Below are 6,555 nucleotides of genomic sequence, written 5' to 3'. Positions count from 1 at the left end.
TGTCCAAGGTAATTTATAGATTCAATGCCATCTCCATCAAGCTACCAATGACTTTCTTCACAGAATTGGAAAAAACTACTTTAAAGTTCATACAGAACCAAAAAAAGAGCCCGCATCGCCAAGTCAGTCCTAAGCCAAAAGAACAAGGCTGGAGGCATCACGCTACCTGACTTCAAACTATACTACAAGGCTACAGTAACCAAAACAGCATGGTACTGGTACCAAAACAGAGATATAGACCAATGGAACAGAACAGAGCCCTCAGAAATAATGCCACGTATCTACAACTATCTGATCTTTGACAAACCTGACAAAAACAAGCAATGGCAAAAGGATTCCCTATTTAATAAATGGTGCTGGGAAAACTGGCTAGCCATATGTAGAAAGCTGAAATGATCCCTTCCTTACACCTTATACAAAAATTAATTCAAGATGGATTAAAGACTTACCTGTTAGACCTAAAACCATAAAAACCCTAGAAGAAAACCTAGGCATTACCATTCACGACATAGGCATGGGCAAGGACTTCACGTCTAAAACACCAAAAGCAATGGCAACAAAAGCCAAAATTGACAAATGGGATCTAATTAAACTAAAGAGCGTCTGCACAGAAAAAGGAACTACCTTTAGAGTGAACAGGCAACCTACAGAATGGGAGAAAATTTTTGCAATCTACTCATCTGACAAAGGGCTAATATCCAGAATCTACAATGAACTCAAACAAATTTACAAGAAAAAAACAACCCCATCAAAAAGTGGGCGAAGGATATGAACAGACACTTCTCAAAAGAAGACATTCATGCAGCCAAAAGACACATGAAAAAATCCTCACCATCACTGGCCATCAGAGAAATGCAAAGCAAAACCACAATGAGATACCATCTCACACCAGTTAGAATGGCAATCATTAAAAAGTCAGGAAACAACAGGTGCTGGAGAGGATGTGGAGAAATAGGAACACTTTTACACTGTTGGTGGGACTGTAAACTAGTTCAACCATTGTGGAAGTCAGTGTGGCGATTCCTCAGGGATCTAGAACTAGAAATACCATTTGACCCAGCCATCCCATTACTGGGTATATACCCAAAGGACTATAAATCATGCTGCTTTAAAGACACATGCACATGTATGTTTACAGCGGCACTATTCACAATAGCAAAGACTTGGAACCAACCCAAATGTCTGACAATGATAGACCGGATTAAGAAAATGTGGCACATATACACCATGGAATACTATGCAGCCATAAAAAATGATGAATTAATGTCCTTTGTAGGGACATGGGTGAAGCTGGAAACCATCATTCTCAGCAAACTATCACAAGGACAAAAAACCAAACACCGCATGTTCTCACTCATAGGTGGGAATTGAACAATGAGAATACACGGACACAGGAAAGGGAATATCACACACCAGGGCCTGTTGTGGGGTGGGCGGAGCGGGGAGGGATAGCATTAGGAAATATACCTAACGTTAAATGACGAGTTAATGGGTGCAGCATACCAACACGGCACATGTATACATATGTAACAAACCTGCACGTTGTGCACATGTACCCTAAAACTTAAAGTATAATAAAAAAATAAAATAAATAAAAAATAAAAAAGTTATTCTTGTCCTGTACAAATGAACTTCTTCCTGTATGTTGTGTTAAACAGGGTATCATTGAGTTTTATCTCACTAATTTGCATGCATATTTATAGAGGTAACTGGCATATAGTAGATACTTAATATATGATGACTGAATAAATGAATGAAGTATGAGGAATTCCATAAGAAGAAGACACATTAGGGATCCTTTAGACTAAACAGGATCACAGAACCCTTAGCCTAACTCCTCCAAGGGCCACTGCTCCTCCTTTTGAGCCCTGGGATATCAGCCCAGGGTTTCCAGTAGGCACCTCTAGGTCTTGTGATATCCTGGGTCCTTTGACCCATATTTTCCTTCTGGAGATGGTGTGGCTTAGACTTTGGCTCCCCTATTTCTCCCTTAGATACGGCTTCAACCCTGGTGACTTGGCCTTGCCTCATCAACCTCTTTTCACCTGCAAGTATTCTCCCCTGCTTCCCAGATAAGTCTAAGTCACTAGCTCTCCACTCCTAAGCTTTCTGCTCTCTACATCCATTACATGCAGGATAGAGACTCTTGTGCATTTGTGGCACCAGCAGACTCTGAGATTAACGTCTCAGACTGTCGCTCCATGCCATTTCTACCCATTAACACCAATATGCACGAGGAAAACAGCCCCCAGCCAAGGCCATGCAGGAGGATGGTCATAGCACTCTTAAATATTTTGAAAACTGAGGTCTATCACATTCTTCTCTTGATTCTCTTATAATACTCGGCAATAACATATATAATAACGGCAATAACACCCGTTAAATGCAAGCTCAGGTGTCTACATAATTATTCTCAGACTTGATGGCCTCCTTAGGGACTATCTTCAATTGATATGCTTAGGCTGGCCTGACCCCAGCCTTCTCTTCCTTTTTGCGTTTGGATAGCCAGTCACTATGCCATTTACAAGCCCCAAGTGGAGAGGGGGAGCAGAAAAAAATCAGCTTTGGTCAATTTTGAGGTCCTTTGGTCAATTTTGAGGTCCTTTCCAAAGTCTGGCTCATCTTTGAGCCACCAGAATGTGTATTTATCACCCTACACTTCCCCTAACACATTCTACCAACCTCAGCAGCCTCAAGAACTATAAACTTGGGCTGATAACCAATGACCATATATATTTCTACACAGTGTTTCTCCTAATGTTATCATATTAAAAATATTTCTTGAAGCTCCATGCCCATTGCACTCATGTGTATAATATCCCTAAGAATCAAACACAGCAGCAGCCTTTGTTGCTCCACTGGCATTGAAACCATTGGTAGCCAACCTTGAGAATAAACTACTTATGATAAATATTTAATTTCAGCAAAAGACTGTCACACTGAATGTATCATATATCCCACAATTTTCCTATAGGTCTCAGAATTTGTAGTCTTTCCCAGAGCTAGCATTTTGCTCACCTAGTAAGGCCTGTGGGATTCCTGGACTCTACCCAGAAGCCAGCAGCCAAGCAAAGCCTTCCTGAGATATGTGGGAAGTACCAATGCTTCCAGTACACTAGTAGTACCATAGACACTATCATCCTGGTGCTAAGAGCTGCATTTCTGATGGGATGTTTCCATCCAGCCCAGAATAAGAGATCCAGGTACCCTGAGACTTCCTTCTAACCAATCTATGACAGTGCTCCAACTGAGGATATGCATCTTTTGATACATACTGAATTGGAGTATGCATCATATTCCAGATGATTGCCTCACAACTTCAGGCACCTGACCTGCTCTGCCTTATAACCCTAAATTGCTGCTAGCAATGCTGGCTCTTTGCTGAGTTGAATAATTTAAAATATAAGATTGTAAAGGTCAATTCTGCAGAATAACCCCAGCTCAAGACATTCCATGATATGTGTGATTGGGCAGGCCACTGAGTTCCAACAGTCCTTAACACTTTTGGGGTATGTGGAATATTATGGGATAGACATGGAACATATATGTGATTTCCACCATATTTCCCTAGCCTGCCTTCCAAGTTTACCAAACTGCTTAAGGAAAACAAGCCAAGCATTCTAAAACACTCAAAAGGCATTTTTAAAAAAAACACGAAAATGATCTATCCTGCATTTATTCTAACACATCCTGACTTTCAGTGTCTTTCCTCCCCCACGCATATTTCCTAAACACACAGTGGAGGGATGTCTCTCAAAGTATGGTCTGGGGACCAAACTACATCAGAATCACTTGAAGTTCTCGTTTAACATGATTATTCCTGGGCTCAACTCCAGAGCTACTGAATCAGATTCACTGGAGATGGGCTCAGGAACATGCAATTTAAATAAGCACCTCAAGCTATTTTTATATGCTGTAAAATTTGAAAACTGTAGCTGTGGCAGCATCCTTCCTAAATCAGCTCTGACTGAGCATTTTCACAAACTTATTCTGCAAATTCACCACACTCTATCTCCTACCCCTACCCAACTACCCAGTCAGTTATATCATATGTGAGGGAAAGTTCTTGAACATTAAAGCAGCACAAATCTTGAAAGCATTATTTAGAAGAGGGCCATGTTTCCAATAATGACAACAGGCTTTGCAACTGAGAGCAACATCCAATCACCCAAAGATTCAGCCAAATGTCCACTCACTGGTTCTAAGTCCCTCCTGGTGCCACATACAGTTAGGTAGGGCAGAGAGAACTCTTTGTAGCTAGGACGAGAAAGACTGGCAGAGCTGGGAGTATTTAATACCAGCAGGCAGCTGGAGGAAATGTGATTGGGTATTTAGAGCAAGGAATGGTGTTAGAAGAGGTGAGACCATGGAATGAAGAGACACTGAGGGCAGTTTAGGGCAGAAAGAAGGCACTGAATTCAAGGAACAGAAGAATTCAAAGAACAGGCTAACACAGAAAAAGAAGGCCATATTAACACACACATCAAGACACCATAATATAGGCAATTGTGTGACACTGATCAAGGCAGAGGAGTTTGTCATTTAGGCAGTCCTGTATTATAGCTTTTAACCCAGTGAGCTATAATGTCTCATTAAGTGAGGGAGTCTTCTGATAGCTAAAATGCCTGTAAGTATACACCATGATTTATATCTGCCTTCTATTCAAAGTACCCACTATATTAAGCCAGGCCAGAAACCAAATCCAAACTTTAGAAGTAAGAATTCATAAGCTCATGTCGCTGAAAGTTTCCTGGGCAGTCCTTGCTTCAGGTTCAGCAGGATTGAGATGCTCATCAGAGATAGGGATTTATATTCATCTCTCAGACGGACATTCTTCCTGTAGTGGATGAAATGACAGTTGGCAGATAACATCTATCCCACCGACTTAGTCCACCCAGAAGTAGTAGAACCATCTTTGCTGACAGCTCTGAGACGAATGTCCTGGAGATCCTCTCCATCAGCCTAACTTGGGGCATATGTGCACTCATTTAGGGTAGGGGCGGTTATAGTGTAAGGCAGGGTGACAAGCTCATCCCAGTTTGCCTGGGATTTGTCCAGTTTTAAAACTGAAAGTCTTAGGTCTCAGGAAACCTCCTCAGTTCCAAGCAAACCAGGAAGACTGGTCACCCTAGGTGGAGTCAGCCTTACTTTTTTTGTCTGGAATGAGTTCTCCACAGGAGAGAGCACTTCTCTCCACAGGAAAGCACTTCTCTCCACAGGAAAGAGCACTTCTGTTACAAGATGAAGAGGTGAGATGGACTGAAGCAGGGGGAGTATTCATTTCGCCCAGGCCAGATCTATCTGATGCCTGGGTAGATGTGTGGGAAAAGCCCCATCCTGCCCACTTCTTGATTGTCTTTTGGATGAGGCTAGGCCTATGTGACTAGCCAGGGCTACCAGTTCCTAGTGCTTCACTCCTCATCAAGTTCACCCAGGGCCCGAGGTTTCTCTCTCAGGATTCTTTGTACCCCCTCCTGGACCTTACCTACTCCTGGTTCCTGGCCTTGATCTGACTCTCCCCTCTGCGACCTGGTAGCTTGCTCTTTGGCTTTCATTCCTGTGCTTGCCCTGGTTTCTGGCTTCCGTGTCTCTTTACCTCATAGTTACTCTGATCTGTCTGGTCTTCTGATGCCACTGCTGCATCAAGCTTAGATTTGGCCTGATATTTTATTGTTATTTCTTTTTGAGACAGGGTCTTGCTCTGTCACCCAGGCTAGGGTGCAGTGGTACATCACAGCTCACTACAGCCTTGACCTTCCAGGCTCAAGCAATCCTCCCATCTTAGCCTACCTAGTAGCTGGAACCACAAGTGTGTGCCACAATGCCCGGTTAATATTTTTTTATTTTTTGCAGAGGCAGAGTCTCACTATGTTACCCAGGCTGATCTTGAACTCCTGGACTTAAGGGATCCTCCTGTTCGGCCTTCCAAAGTGACAAAATTAGAGGCATGAGCCACCACGTCCAGTGGCCTGATATTCTTTCACTAGAGTCTTTGCGGCTATTTGCAGCTAAGATTTGCCAATGCCTCCCTACTCACGCAGTTCACCACTGCCCCCACCTGTTCCTAGGTGGAATTCAATATTGGTGTCCATCAAAATCTGTGCTAAATGTTGAGGTGGGAGCTTAGTCCTTATACTCACGGCTCCCCCATTCCCCTATCTTACAATTCTGCAAGGTAGGTAGGTACTTTAATTTCCATTTCACAAATGAGGACACTGAAGCTAAGGGGAGTGAAGTAATTTGCCCAAATTCACAAACCCAGTCAAATTGGAAGTTAGAACTCATACTCTTGAGCTCTTTCTACTGTACCATGATGACTTGATCAGGTAATATGATGGTAGTAACTAGTTCAAGTAACAAGGTCACAAATGATAACTTCTAAAGACTATTATTTTTTAAAGTTCTGCTCAATGTATATATATCCTCATATTTTTGCCACTCAATAATTTCAAATATGTGATGCTTTTTAGAATTTTTAAATTAATTTCTACTACAATTTAAACAGTAGATAAATTATTTTAAGATATATCTATATATATATATATATATATATAT

The sequence above is a fragment of the Hylobates moloch genome, unplaced genomic scaffold (assembly GCF_009828535.3).
Source record: "Hylobates moloch isolate HMO894 unplaced genomic scaffold, HMol_V3 SCAFFOLD_16, whole genome shotgun sequence".
In the NCBI taxonomy this organism is placed as follows: domain Eukaryota; kingdom Metazoa; phylum Chordata; class Mammalia; order Primates; family Hylobatidae; genus Hylobates; species Hylobates moloch.
This window is presented reverse-complemented; position numbering follows the sequence as displayed.